The sequence below is a fragment of the Monodelphis domestica genome, chromosome 4 (genome assembly GCF_027887165.1).
Source record: "Monodelphis domestica isolate mMonDom1 chromosome 4, mMonDom1.pri, whole genome shotgun sequence".
Lineage (NCBI taxonomy): Eukaryota > Metazoa > Chordata > Mammalia > Didelphimorphia > Didelphidae > Monodelphis > Monodelphis domestica.
In genome coordinates, this window is record NC_077230.1 from 346,820,459 (window position 1) to 346,835,925 (window position 15,467).

Genomic DNA, 15,467 nt, shown 5'->3' on the forward strand with positions numbered 1-15,467 from the left:
CACACCTTTCGAGCAGAGAGACGGGAGAAAGATGAGGCAGGGAGGATCGGAGCCCGATGCACACTGGGAGTTGTAGGCTTCGACGAGGCCGTGGGGCATGCTGGGCACTGGAGTCCATCCCGCTCAACTCCCGCCCCCGCCCCAATCAGAAACCGAGAGGAGGAACGTGTTGGCGACGGCGCGCCAGGTCCTCCCCCGCCCCCGCCCCCGCCTCCTCCCCTCCCCCGTGTGTCCCCTCCCCCAACTCGTCGGGCTCCGCTGGTGCTGCTGCTGCCTCTGCCTCTGCCGCTGCCGCTGGTGCTGCCGCTGCGGACGGTCTGGTGTGTGAGAGCCGGCGCCCGAGCCCGAGCCCGAGCCCCGCGCCCAGGCCCCGCAGCGCGCAGCCGCCACGGACACCGGCCGAGGGACCGGGCACGTCGCCGCCGCCGGGGGAGACCAGGGCATTGCCGCCGCAGCAGCCGCTGCCGCCGCCTTCTCCCGCTGCTACCCTCTGGTGAGGACGAGCCCCTCTCCGCCATCCCAGCCCGGCCTGCGCCATCCGCGAGCCCCCGCGCCCGCCTCTCCGCCCCGCCCCTCCCTCCAGGGGCCACAGCCCCCTCCCCTGCCCCAGCTGTGGGTGCAGTGGCTGAGGGGGGGTGGGGATCCGGGGGGTAGGGAAGGCCCGCCGCCGATGCCGCCTGCGAGGTTGGGGATAGAAAAGCTTGGGGGGGGGGGAACGAGAGGAGGAGGCAGTGATGGAGCTGGGCAGGGAATGAGGAGTTAGCGGGAGGAGGAGGTGAAGAGGAGCCAGACAGGAGGAGGGGTTGTGGTGGTAGGGAGAAGCTGGAGAGGAGAGAGGGGTCTTGGGATCGGTGGGAGGAATGAGGGATGAAGAAAATACATAGAGGTGGGGAGATGGTTTGGGTAGGGCAGGCAGGAGCCGGGCAGAGTAGAATGGTAGAGAACTGGCAGATAGGAGGTGAGGTAGCTGAGAAAGGCAGAAATGGGGAGCTAATAGGGAAAAGAGAGGAGAAGGCATTAGGGAATTCGAAGGAGGGGGCACCTGCAGAAGGGGATGGGGAAATTGGAGTCCCGAGGGAAAGGCAGAAAAGGAAAACAAGATAGAAAGAGGGGAAGAGAAGGAAAAGTCAGCTAGGGAAGAAAATTGAGGGGGTAGGGGTGGGAAGCAGAGAGGGATGAAAGAACCGGATAAAGATAGGTCGAGATGTACAGGGAAAAGAGTTGAGATCGTTTGGGAGAGAGAGTGGGGAGATCCAGTCAGGATGGGAAGGAAGATGAGAAATATCACAAGGAGTTGGCTAGGGAGGAAGGCACCTGGCAGGCCAGGTAGATGACAAGGGTATTGAGGAAATAGCTTTCAGTGCAATAACACTGCTGGGAGGAAAGGTTTCATACAAGGAGAACATGGTAGGGAAGGTAGCCCAGGGAGGTGATGGAGATTGGTTAGTGGATGGTGCAGAAGTGGTTAGAGGCTGCTGAGATTTCTTTAAGGGCAAGCTGGAATTGGGACCCTCTGAGGAAAGTAGGTAGATCTGAGGTATTGGAGTACTGGTATTGTGGGACCAGAATCTGGAATCAAGAAAGAAGGGTAGAAGGAACGTGGGCAAGAGCTCCTCCTTCCCTCTTCCCCCCTCCCCCCCAGGTGGTGGAGAGGAAATACTGGGATTCCTGCCAGTATATATGAGACATATTCAAAGCGAGGAGGGTTTGGAGTACTTGAGGGCTTGTGTTGTCAGAGGGCATTTACTAAGGACCTTGTGGTCAGAAAAAGGTACTCTGAGAAGACTCAGTTTCTCAGAAGAATTAAGCTGTTTACCATTAGTTTTTGATAATTTCATTTGATTCTATTCATGTTGATAACTGAATCTTTATGCCTTGGTACATACTCTTTGGAGGGGACTCAGGGTGAAATTAGGGGCTCCCCTCTGAGATACCTTTGGATTGGAATGGGAAAGTTTAACAAAGCCAGTTCTACTAAGGACAGTGGGGGAAAAAATGAAGATAGAATGTAGTGTGATGGATTTCTTTATGTGATGTCTACTCCTCCTCCCTCTCCCCCCTTTAAAAACCAGCCTTGGAGTTTAGGATTTTAATGGACAGATTTGATGAGATTGGGGTTGCCACTATGAACCTTCATTGCCTGATAACTGATGAACAAGGCTGAAAAATATGAAGCTGGCTTTATTTCTGAGTACAGGAACCTTGCTTGTCTGCATAAAAGGCTTAGGCCTTTTTTTCTTTTCTTTTTAAAATTGATTGCTTGAAGACTCCATTTATTGGTGTCTCAGTTTTCAGGGCAATTAAGTCCATCATTATATCTCAGGCTAATACGGAGATGAGCCCCAGCCTGACTGCTTTATGTAAACAGAGAGGAGATGTGAAAAATGGAAATGTAATAAATATTCATCGGAGAGAGGATATCCTACTGATGCATTTTTTTATTTGATTCTCCCCTTTCTCCTTTGCTTGATAAGCCCCAAGATAATGGTTCTATATTTCCATAGATTGAATTTCCTTCTAAAGAGATTCAGGTAATCGGAATTCTGTCAGATGTAGACCACTAACCAGTTGAGGGATATTTTGGGGCTCAGTCACGTAATAAGCCTAAGGAATGGAGGCTTCATTTCTCTTTCAGCCCAGTCTGGATTTTGAAGCTCAGTGGCAGGTTCCTCCTGACTGAGAAGCAGTGATGGAGGAAAAGAGAGGGTACTGGAAGATATGAATGAAGGAAGAGGCATATGGAGGAAAACATTGCTCTGGACTTGATTGCTTGAATTGCTTTATTTCATGAAATGTTAAATGTGAAGTGGTTGTTGATTAGAGCTTAAATGGAGGAAAACATGGTGAAGGATGTAAAGAAAAAAGAAATAAGCACCCTGGAATCAGAATCATTTTTCTTTTTGCTCAAGTGGTTGGCTCTGGAGTGTAGCCATCAAACCATTTGACTGCACATTTACAGTTAAGATGTAAAAATAAGTAATATTGGGAAGGAATGAACAAAGTAATAAAGGTCTTACCATTTGAATCCAAGTGTGCTCATTTATTAAACACCTTCAAGTTGTAGGGCTCTGGGCTTGATGCTTGGGAGGTAGAACCATAATAACTCCTTTTTCCATTGTCCTTTTTTTTTTAACCCTTCCCTTTTGTCTTAGTATTGATTCCAAGACAGAAGAGTGGCAAGGGCTAAGCATTCAGGGTTAAATGACTTGCCCAAAGTCATATAGCCAAGAAGTAACTAAGGACAGATTTGAATCCAAGATCTCTCAGACATAGGCCTGATGCACTATTCACTACCAACCTATCCCTCCATTGTACTTTAATATTTGTAAAATGTTTGCTTCATGTTAGCTCTGTGAAAGTGGTTCCCTCTGACAGTGTCCTCATTATATAGTTGAAGGCTATCAAGATTATAGAGTTAAGGCTCATCAAGCTTAAGTGACTTGTCCATGGTCACAAAGTTTACTTGTAAATACTGGAAGCAGGCTTTGAATCCTGGCCTTCTGATTTTTAGATGTGTTTTTTCCACTGAACCACTCTCCTGTTCTCTAGCTTTTAGCCTAATGAGGAGAACTAAGTCTGGGAAATGAATGTACCTTAACTGTATGATAACTAATGAAGTGTAAAATAAGAAGGGTTCAGAGTATAATACATATTCTGAGAACCAAAGCTCTGTAGCTGAGTGGATTTCAGAGATCATTTATTGTAATATTCTCATTTTACAGATGAGGAAACTGAGGTCTTGGAGATTGCAGGACTTTTCTAAGGCCATACAGGTTTAGTAAGCAGTAGAGGTGGGATTTGAACCAAGGTCCTCTGGCCTCTAGAACTGCTGTTTTTTGCTTACTGTACTATGTTGAGAAGAAAAATTATTTTTTACTGAATAGATCAGAGAATGTTTCTTGGAGGAGATAGTTTAAAATTATTTTAAATAATAGCTAATATTTATGTAGTGCTTTAAGGTTTTCAAAGTACTTTGCTTATATTATTAAAGTTGATTTTCAAAGCTGAGTGTAGTAGGCCTTCTTATCATTTTGTAGTGGAGGGAACTGAAACAGAGAGAACTCTGGTGATGTACTGACAGCTCTTAAATATCTGAGGTAGGATTTGACCTTGGGTCTTCTTGAAGGAAGGTAGTAGGTCAGCAAGCAGACAGGGCCAGCTAGGGACATCCTGGGCATTGGTAATAGATGAGCAAAGGTATGGAAGTGGGAAATTGTGTTTTATGTACTAGAGACAGTGTTAGTAGTACACTCTGACTGAGTATATGGTACTGGGCTGGGGAAGCATTGGGGAAATAAACCCGGAAGGGTTAGAGGCTGTAAGATTTTGAGGACTCTTAGTGCCAGAATGATTTATTTGGGCTTTATTTGGTAGCCACCAGGGAGCCAGTGAATTTTGGACAGAGGAAGTTGGTGATCAAATCTATGCCTAAAAAAGATTTAATCTGGCAGTTCTGGGCTAGAGGAATCAGACAGGGAGAGACTAGAGGCAAAAAAGGCCAGTTATGTATTTATTGTTATGCTCAATCTCTCGCTACTATAATAACAAGTCAAGTTTAAGCAATTACTGGTAATTCCATACACATATATATATAACCAGTGTAAGTAATTCTTAACATGACTTTGTTTAAAAAAATTATTCCATGGTTTTCTTTTTTTTCTTACATTTCGTGGTGGGGATGATGCTCTGGCTAAACCTCTACTTTTAAAAATTCAAAATAATAATCTCACCAGAGATTTAGTGGCCCTTATAGTTGCAGATATAATGCAGATATTTTTCCAGTATAGGTAACTTTTGGGGTATGCAGGTCATATAATCAATGTCCTTAATATAGATGAGACTTCTAATACTTAAAAAATGATAGCAACAAATATTATTTATTTAGAACTTTAAAGTTTACAATGTGCTTATCTCAAAACACCTCCATTACCAAGGTTCTAGTGAGGGCTTTGTAATTTCTCTTCTCTGGGGGTCAGTTTCTCTCTTAAAAAAATGAAGACCTTATAGTGGCAGCTAGGTGGCTCCGTAGATAGAGAATTAGACCTGGAGTCAGAATGACCTGGGTTCAAATATTATCTTAGATACTTCCTAGTTGTGTGACCCTTGGCAAGTCACTTACCCCCCTTACTGCTTTTTTGCCTTAGAACTCAAGACAGAAGATGAGTGTTTAAAAACAAAATGAAGGCTTCAGGCCAAATAACCTCTTCAGGATTATTTCAGCATTGACATGCTGGGTTCTAAAGTCCCTTCCAGTCTAATCCAGCAATTATTATTATGGGCCTGCTATGCTTAATCACTAGTTGCTGTTGGGGATAAAATGACCAAATGAGGAATTCTTGCCCTCAAAGAGTTTGCATTCTACTGGTAATTTGCATGGGCAAATAACTAGCCCATTCTTAATTACATCTACTTTGTGGATAGTTTGGGGCCGGTTTATCCTCTGAGGTTTTTTATCCCCTTTTGTTATCCAACATCTTTTCTACATTCATCTAACTAGTAAGCCTAACACGATTAAGGAGGCAAATCCATTGGAATGGACCTTTGTACCTTCCAAAGCCAAATAGCATCCTGGAATGTTTGAATGAGAAGGGCCTGTAGAGGATCAGATGAGTGCAAACCTTTCATTTCACAGAAAGGAGGAAAGGAAGGAAGCATTTATTGAGCATCTGTGTGTCAAGCACTTTACAAATATTATCTCATTTGATCCTCACAACAACCCTGCAAGGTAGATGTTGATATTATCCCCATTTTTCAGATTAGGAAAATAAGGCAGGTATAGGTTATATGACTTGATCAGGGTCTTAACCAGCTAGTAAGTGTCTGAGGCTGGATTTGATTCAGGTCTTTCTGACTTTAGACTCACTGCTTTATCCACTGAGTTACCTAACTGCTCCCCAAGTTTCCCCTGCCCCTCCATCCAGGAAGAAGGGAGAGGATCAGGAGCTCATAAGTGGGGAAGCTGTGACTAGATACCAGGTATTTTGATTCTCTGCACAGAGCTTTTTCTGCTGTTTACCCCACCTTGTTGCCTGTGTTCAGTGATGGTGAACTTGTTTCTTGAAATTCTAGAGGCATGGATTTTCTTTTAAATAAAAGGGATGAGGAAAACACTAAACCAAACATCTTTGATTGTACTGAGTGAACTGTGTGCATACGTAAGTATAGGTAAGTGCCCATTACATAGGATCATAAGCTTGTAGGCTTTAGATTTATATTGGACCTTGGTGGCCTTTGTAATTCAATTTCTTCCTTCTTCAAATGGGAAAGTTGAAATCCTGAGGGGTCCCTCACACAGGCAGAAAGAAAATTCTAGCACTGAGATTTTAATGCAGGTTGCTATTACAGATATAAAATCATTTTATATTACATGTATTTGATATAACTAGTTTGTTCATAAATGACTACAGTTTTTTAAAACTCTTATTTCTTAGTAACAACTTTAAGACAGAAAGCTAGGCAAATGGAGGTTGAGTGACTTGCCCATGGTCACACAGCTGGGAAGCATCTGAGGTCAAATTTGAACTCTTGTTCTTCTGACTCTAGGCCAGGTTCTCTAACCACTGAACCACCTAAGCTGCCCCTTAAATGATCACATTCTGATAGTTTTAGATATGTGATGCCCAAGGAAGACACTGGAAGAGAAACGTCATTTTCTTTTGATTTTTCGTGAACATATGGAATGGATGGAGAAGGCACTTAAGTGCTTACTGTGTACACAGCACTGTGCTAAGCTCTGATAATACAAAAAGAAATCAAGATATCGTCTGAGCTCAAGGAGTTCACATTCTAATTAAGGCAGTGGATACATGACACATATACTTTAGGACAAGATAGAGGCCAGACAGATACAATAACAGGATGGGACAAGACCTGGGAGTCCCTTTCAAGGTTCTTGTTTGGGCTTAGAAATTCCTTTTCCTGAGTTTTAGTTTTCATTTTTTTTTACCTCCTGGCTTTTTACTTCTTTGGCACATTTTGAATATGTTTCTTTCTAATGTAAATATTAGCAAACAGTCTTTCAGGACCAACACAATCTTGTATAGAATCATAGGGAAGGAGTTGACAATTTATACATTTTACTCTAATTTCCCTCCCCAGCCCTACTGCCCAAGTAGTATTACTGAGTACCACTAAGGAGATACTGCTGGGGCTTTCTGGAGGTGGTAGCACCAGAATGGGCTTTAAAGGAAGAGAGACACTTCTACTGAGAGAGATCAGAAGGAGAGGCAGGAGGATATTGCAGCTGTAGGGAAAAGTGCAAGCCAAAGCCTCTGCACAGCAGAAGCCAGAGTAGGAACACAGGACAGAGAATGGTCTGTTGTGCTTGGAATGGAGACCACCAAAGGGGGAGCAGTGTCAGAATAAACTTAGTTGGAGCCACATTGAGGGGACTTTGAATGCCAAGGTTAGGTTTTCATTTTTAGTCTAAAGGCAGTTGAGATCTGCTTTTTAGGGTCCATGTTCTGTCTCTGTGAGTTGGACAAGTCACTTATCTGTGTCTGTTTCACACTCTGTTAAGAGTTAATAACTATTAATGAACTCCTCTGAATGGAAGGCCTCGTGCGATTGTTCTTTTTAATTTTTGGCTTGTAGAACTCATTTGCCTCTACCTCATGAAGAAGGAGTCTGGGTCCCTTTCTTGTGCCCATATCATTAGTTTTTTTCCTGGACTGTCTTTTTTCTGCCATGGGACATTTTAAAAGGCCAGCCTGGGCTTTGTGTTTTCTCTTCTTCAGTTCTTCGCTAACACTCTAAATGATGATCTTCATTTGTCTCTATATATCCTGCCTTCAGGCTCCAGTATTTCAGTTAAGGCATGTAGTTCTCCCAAGGCCTTTTCTATGTTGTTTCTCTTCTGGACATGCCCAACATTTTTCAGTATCTTTCCCTTGGTAATGCTTTTGGTTGTAACTGAGGGCTCAAGTCCCCCAACAAAGAACTGGATAGAATCTGTCTTGACCTTCCTACAGAGCTTTGCTCTTTCTTCTTTTCTTTTCTCATTTTTTCTAAACCTCTACCTTCTGTCTCAGTACCAATTCTAAGACAGAAGAGTAGTATGGGCCAGGCAATGGGGATTAAGTGACTTGCCCAGGGTCACACAGCTAGAAAGTATCTGGGGCCAAATTTGAACTTAGGTCTTCCTGACTCCAAGCTTGGTACTCTAGTCACTGTGCTAACTAGCTGCTGCCCCACTTTGCTCTTTTCAAAGCAACTTTCCTATCCTGCCTAATACTATTAAGGGCCTGCTAAAGGCCTTAGTGTCATAGAATTTAAAACTAGAAGGAATCTTAGCAATAGTTTAGTAAGTTAACTTTATTCATGAGGAAACAGGCACCAAAAGACTTAGCTACTGACCCAAGGTCACATATATAATTAAATAGTAGTATAGGAACAATCCCTGGGATATTCGACCTAATGGCATTATAGTTGAAGTTTTGAGCATACAATAAGGTATCATAGTATAGGTTTGAATGTAGTTCGTATTTCTTTCCACATCTGGCTTATGTCAAATTTATGATTTGTAGTCGTATTTTTTGATGTATAACTCAAAAAATTTCAAAGTGATCTTATTTTCTTTCTTTATTATTTTGGTTTTAAACTCTTACTTTCTGTCTTAGTAACAACTCTAGTCTAGAAGAGAAGGACTAGGCAAACAGGGTTATATGATTTGTTCAGGGACACATAGCTAGGAAATGTCTGAGGTCAGGTTTACTCAGATTGTCCTCACTCCAGACCTGGTTCTCCATTCACTTTGCCACCTAGCTGCCCCAGAGATCTTGCTTTTAAGAGTGTGTTCCATATTCAGCATTAATGACTTTGAAAAATGATTTTAAAGTCATTGTTAAAAGAGGCAGTGTGGTGTAATGGATAAAGAATCTACCTTTAAGTTAGAAATGTCTTAGTTCAAGTTTGGCTTCTGACACATACTGGCTTTGTGACATTTGTCTTCAATTCTCAGGACCCCAGTAATTCACCAAGACTATAAATTGCAGAGAAAGTGAGGCTCTGCATTAGTAGTAGGAGTTTTTATCCCTGAGAGTTCTTAGATTAATGAAATAAGCAAGCATATTAAAAATATATAGAGAGTATATAAGTATATATCTTTGATTCTTAGGGTCTAGTCCAATATTTCTCACTTAGTAAGGCAACATCGTTTGGTGGAAATACTTGCCACTTGCTAGCCCTTAACAAATGTTTGTTGAACAAATGATGAATGGCATGGCAGGGTGGATATTATAATCTCCATTCTATAAATAGTTAACAGTCACTAGTCATTTATTAAGACCTTATTATATACAGGTCAGTTCCTGTGCTAAGTGCTGAAGATATAAAAGCAAAAACTGGGTTTCTTCCCTCAAGGTGCTCATGTTCTGATGAGAAAAAGGACATACAAATAACTATGCACATACATTTTATATATAACAAGTGGAAAATGATCTTAGAGGGGAAGCCTGGGGGGAGGGGTGGAAAGGCTCCTTATATAAAATAGGATTTCATCTAAGACCTGAGGGAAGCCAAGAGGCTGGGATGAGGAGGGAATGGGAGATAGCTATTGATGATGCAATTTTGGAAGACCATTTTGTGTATGGTCCTGCAAAGAAGGCTGTGAGGAAAGGGGAGAGCCTAGGAGGCAAGGAGACCAACAGCCAGGCTTGGTAATGACTGTATGAGGAAAGAAAAGGGAACATCTATGAAAGATATTGGGAAGGTAGAAATGACAAGACTCAACAGTGGCTTAGATAGATGGGGTAAATGTAAAAGAGAAGTTGAGGATGACACTAAGGTAGTGAGCCTGGGGTCCTGGACGGGTGGTAGTTTCCTAGAATAGGAAAATTGGGAAGAAGGGAGGGTTTGAGGGCACAGAAAATGAATTCTGATTTGGTTCTGAGATACTTATGAGGTATGCAATTCAAGATGTCCAAAAGGCAGGTGGTGATTTGAGATTGGAGCTTAGGAAATGAATCTGGAAGAATAGTTAGTGGAAAGAATGCTGGCTTTATAGCCATAGGACCTAGTTTCAGAGAGAGTCTGGTTTATTTATTTAGAGAGATTCTAGTTTCAAATCCCAGCAATTTTGCTTCCTACCTACTTGACATTAGGCAAGCAACTTCTTCCACCAAATGAGGAGAGTTGGAATGGATAACTGAGGAGATCTCTCCTCTGCATCCATGATCCTGTGTGAAGCCACACTGCTACCAAGTGGCAGAGACTTCTTGGTCAGTGAGTGGCCTTCCCTTTCTACCTTGTTGATTTTTTTATAGTTAGCTAGTGTAGCACTTTAACATGTATGGGCCCATTGGCTATTCCAGACTAGGAAACTGAATCTCATAAGGTCACAGAAGTAATGAATTGCAGAGCCAGTGTCTAAACCCAAGTTCATAAATCCTGTGTTCTGTTTAGGTACTTTTTTGAGGGGGGGGGAAGAGGAGCAAAGAAATGTAAGCTAAAGTCTTTGTCCTCAAGGAACTCAGTGCCTACTAGAGATTTAAGACATCTTTAAAGGAATAGGAGTGGTAGGATCTAAGGAGACTTAAGTTCAGGGATTTCTCCTTTTCTGCTGAGACAAAGTTGATTGGTTAAGTTCTTTGCCTAAGGATAGACTTTAGACATGGCTCTTTTCTCATGTATTTGGAGAGTCAAAGCACATTAGAAATGAGAAGCCTGTAACCTTTGTCTCTCTGTTAGGGAATATTCAGGGTCAGGTCCTACCTGCACAAATAGGATTTGAAGGGAAACAGATTGGAAGCGCTCTCTTGAGTTGGAGAATGGCAGCTCTCTCAGTCATGAGTTAAGGACTTTAGCAAGGAGGAAAATGCAAATTAAGATTGTTTCTAGAGCCAGGGCACTTTGTACCATTTCTTGGTTTATATCATGCCTCTGCATGGGTCTGATCTTTCCATGTGCTGATGAGAGAGAAGAATCAGTTGGCAAGGTAAATACAATTAACCCATGGTGCTAAATTAGACTTGTTTTACACTACGGTCCTCAACTAGGAATTTGTAATTTGTTGATAGTTCTTCTAGTAAATTGCCTTCATCGTTTTCTTTCTCATAGAACAATAGAATCCTAGAATTTTTGACCTGGAAGGGACATTAGAAATTGTCCAGTTCAAGCCCTTGAGAAAACTGGAGCTCAGAAGGATCTAACCCTAACTCTAAGAGGGGAAAAAGACTGACTGATTAGGTTATGCCATATTTTTCTGAATTCTCTATGTCAGAATTTGGCAAGAAATGCCTCCTGTTCTGGTAAATCGGTTTTTCAACTTTGCCAAGGTCACACAGAGTCTTCTTTTCTTTTTCCTTGTTTCATTCAATATTCTTTGAATGAACACTAGTTAAGTGCCTACTATGTGTACCTATTGGAAAAGAACTGAGTTTTCTTAACATGGGCAAGTCATGGAACTTCTTTGTGTCTCAATTTTCTTTTCTCTAAAATGGGGAGGATATTATTTGCACTGCCTAGTCATGAGATTTTTGTGAGAAAAGTATTTTGTGAGCCTTAAGACAATATATAAACATGAGCTATTTTTGCCTTACAGAATGGACCATAATAATTACACAAGAAAGACATGATGGTAGTAATGGATGTAGAAAGCAAGGGAATATATAGGAGATATATTATGGTGATAGATGCAACAGTACCTGGCAATTTATGGGATGTGGGAAGTGAAGGGAAGAAAGAAGAGTCAAAGACTAACTGAAATTTCTCCCCTTTCCACTACCATTTAGGAGAGAGAGACACACACAGACACAGACACAGACACAGACACAGACACAGACACAGACACAGACACAGACACAGACACACACACACACACAGAGACACACACACACACACACAGAGACAGAGAGAGAGAGAGAGAGAGAGCGCTCTTCCTTTTTGCGGCCTTGGAGACTGAGTGCCCACACTGCAACCTTCACTTCATGTGTCTGCCCCACCACTTGTGAGCCCCCTGCCTTACCCCAGACAGGGGAGGGAGGAAGTGCTACCATTGGGCTGCTGGGCAGAAGGGTGGGTGATGGGAGAAATATCCTCAGGCACATGTGGAGAGGGAGAAGGGAATAGCTCTCTCTGGCAGGCTCCTGCACATGTGCCATAGGTTTGCCAGCATGGGACTAGGCAAAGAGCTGGAGAACCTTTTCTTCTGAGGTTCAAGACAAGGAGGAGAGAGTGAAAACAGATGCTGAAAAATGTCCAGGGTAAGTTTTCTCTGTGTAATATGTATAGCACATTGAACCTGCTAATGGTAGTTGCTCAACTGCTTGTAGCTTATGGATCAATAACTACAGTCTTTACAAAATGCTTTTGCAGAGACATTGTCTTCATCCTTACTGGCTACTGAATAAAGACCAAATTGGGCTTTGGGGTATCCCAAATACATCTACATTATGGACATAACTATAACTTTCTTTTCTGTTCTTTTTTTTTTTTAATCCTTACTTTGCATCTTAGAATCAATACTGTCTTGGTTCCAGGGCAGAAGAGCAGTAAGGGCTAGGCAGTGGGGATTAAGTGACTTGCCCAGAGTCACATAGCTAGAAACCTCTAAGACAAATTTGAATTCAGAACCTCTTGGCTCTTAATCTACCCAGCCACCTAGCTGACCCTATAACTTACCTTTCTTTCTTTCTCTCTTTCCTATGTATTGGTTCTAAGGCAGAAGAGTGGTAAGAGGTAGGCAGTGGGGGTTAAATGACTTCTCCAGTGTCTAAAGTCATATTTGAACCCAGGACCTCCCTTCTCTAGGCCTGGCTCTCAATCCACTGAGCCATTTAGCTACTCCCTGTAACTTGCTTTCAATTTAGCAAACATTTGTCACCTGCTATATGCAAAGACCTATGCTGGGACAGGGGATACAAAGATAAAAATATTGTCACTCTTAATTTCAAGTAATTGGCATTTTTTTAAGTGGGGGGAAACAGGACATACCCAAATAGGAATGAGATATGGTAGAATGTAATAAGGGCAGAGGAGAAATTGAAACAATGTGCTTTAAGAAAATTTCAAGAGGAAGAAATCACTTGTTGGGGAGGGTTAGAGAACAATGAACACTTCTTGTAGGAGGTAGCACAATTGCTGGACCTTGAAAGTCACATTTCAATAACTGGAATGTGGGAGGAGGAGATACCAGGCATAGGGATTGTCTCTCCATTTTTATCTCATATGTGCTCAACTTTGGTCAAACTGAATTTTGTGTTTGGTCTCCTTTATTTTCTTGCTTTCTTCCTTTCGCTCACACTATTTTCTAAACCTGGCATTTCCTAATTCCACTTCATCTTGCTTACTGAAATTCCACCTGTCCTTCAGGGTCCACTGGTTCTTGGAAATCTTTCTACAGTCCAGAGATTCTTAACTTTTTTTTGTGGCTTGAACCCTTTTATTCTGATGAAGCTGATAGACTCTTCTCAGAATAGTTAAGAAAATTCACTAAATGAAATATAAAGGGTTATAAAAGAAAAAAATTATATTGAAATAGTCATCAAAATATTTTTTTAAAAAGTTCACTGACCCTGAGGGTTAAAAACCCTTACTCTACAAATCTGGTCTCAGACACTTCCTAGCTGTGTGACCCTGGGCAAGTCATTTAATACCAACTGCCTAGGAAGGTAAAGGTTTAAAAAAAAAAAAAGAATTCTTGCTCTAGTCAGAAATACACTCTTCTACTTTGAATTTAACATTGTACTTCTTATGTGTGCTGACTGTTATTTTGTATTGTAGCATATGTGTTTTACATATGTGTCTTAATCTCATATTATTCTGTAAATCCCTTAAGGAAAAGGACCATTTCTTTTTCACTTGTATTTTTTCCCTCAGCAGTGTTTTCTTTGGGTGCAGATGCTTAAATATTTATATAATAGCACATCCCCATTTTATAGATAAAAAAACTGAAGTTTAAGAAGGTCAAGTGATTTGCTCAGGATCACACAGCTAATAAATTTTTTTATCTAAGTTTAACAAAAGTACACTAAGATTTTCACTTAAGTTTAGAAGTATTCTAAGGATTTTAGTAACTTGTAAAAATTAAATTAATGTTATATATTGGGTTAATTCTTTTAAGCGAAATTATTGTACTCAAGACTTTTTAGAGATTGTTTGCTCTGAATAGTCTGATCTTTTCCCCCCCCTTCTTTTAAACACTTAGCTTCCATCTTGAACACTGAGTATCAGTTCCAAGGTGGAAGAGTCATAAAGGCTAGGCATTGGAGTTAAGTGATTTTCCAGGGTCTTACAGCTAGGAAATAACTGAGGCCAGGTGATTTGCAGTCTAACCTTTAAAGTATATAATATAAGCACACCAAATAGCTCTCCATTAAGTATCACTTGAATAGTCATGCTAAGTAATTCAGCCATTTATTCAGCAAACATTTATTAAGGATTCAGTATATGCAAAGCACTGTGCTCAGTTTTAGGGAACATGTCAGTACTGATCTTGGAGACCTGACAATCTATTAGAGGTTAATTATGTCATTGCCTTTGCCAGTGGTAGGGATGGATAGCTAGAAGTCTGCCCAGCTGTTACAATTCAGGCTGGATCTGACCATTGCTTTCTCATATTCTGGTGCGTACCATGTGGGAGCTCTGGCACAGGCCTTTGTGAGCACCTCCACATGTCATACAAGGGGAGGAAATCCAAGACCAAAAGTTGTGGATACTTCTGCCACCTTGTGCCTTTCAGCCTGAGCAAGTCTCCTGTGTGGATTTGATTCACTTTCATCACAACATCCTGATTTAAAAGTGTGCTCTTAGACTGCCAAGAATAAGCTGCTTTTCTTATACCAACCAATTATCTGAGTATCAGCTCCCTGCCTGCTCTTTGGAAGCCTTAGATACCTTGGTGGACAGGTGGGTACAATGAATGACTCAAACTCAAAGATTCCCCTCTGTCAAAGAGAACTTTAAGAGAAACCTTCAGGGGCAGCTGGATAGCTCAGTGGATTGAGAGCCAGGCCTAGAAATGGGAGGTCCTGGGTTCAAATGTGACCGCAGATACTTCCCAGCTGTGTGACCCTGGGCAAGTCACTTAAACCCCATTGCCTAACCCTTACCACTTTTCTCCCTTAGAACCAATACACAGTACTGATTCTAAGATGGAAGGTCAGGGTTTAGAAAAAAAAGAGAGAGAGAAACCTTTTCCAGGCTATGCATGCCACAGGTCTGCTCCCTTCCACCTTCAGCCTTGCAGCACCCTAATCTCCGGATAAGGGGACAGAGGAGAAAAAGAATAAATATGAAAATGTGACTTTTAAGGGGAATACAGTGTTCTGGCACATAAGGCAGGCCTTTATCTCCTAGCTTTTCACATTAGTACAACTTGTCCCCACACTTGGAATGTCTTCAGTATTTCTGTACCTCAGAATTCCTGTCTTCTTTTAAGGGTTGGTTTAGGTGTCACTTTCTCAGTGAAGCCTTCTCTGATTTCCCAGTTTTACAGCACTTTCCCTCCTCAAATGATCTTGAATTTCCTT

The 15,467-nt window shown here is 41.8% G+C and overlaps 1 protein-coding gene across 5 annotated transcripts in view; it reads left to right on the forward strand.

Moving 5' to 3' along the window:
• The first annotated feature begins 356 nt into the window (after positions 1-356).
• FAM168A (family with sequence similarity 168 member A) overlaps positions 357-15,467 on the forward strand; it is a 213,300-nt gene continuing 198,189 nt past the window's right edge. For 2 of the 5 annotated variants that reach the window (XM_056795003.1, XM_056795005.1), the window contains exon 1: positions 357-493. The gene's annotated coding sequence lies outside the window, so the exon portion shown is untranslated. Of the gene's footprint in view, positions 494-13,979; positions 14,845-15,467 lie in introns of those variants that run through there. The other 3 variants (XM_007491011.3, XM_007491008.3, XM_056795004.1) reach the window with 3 other exon arrangements.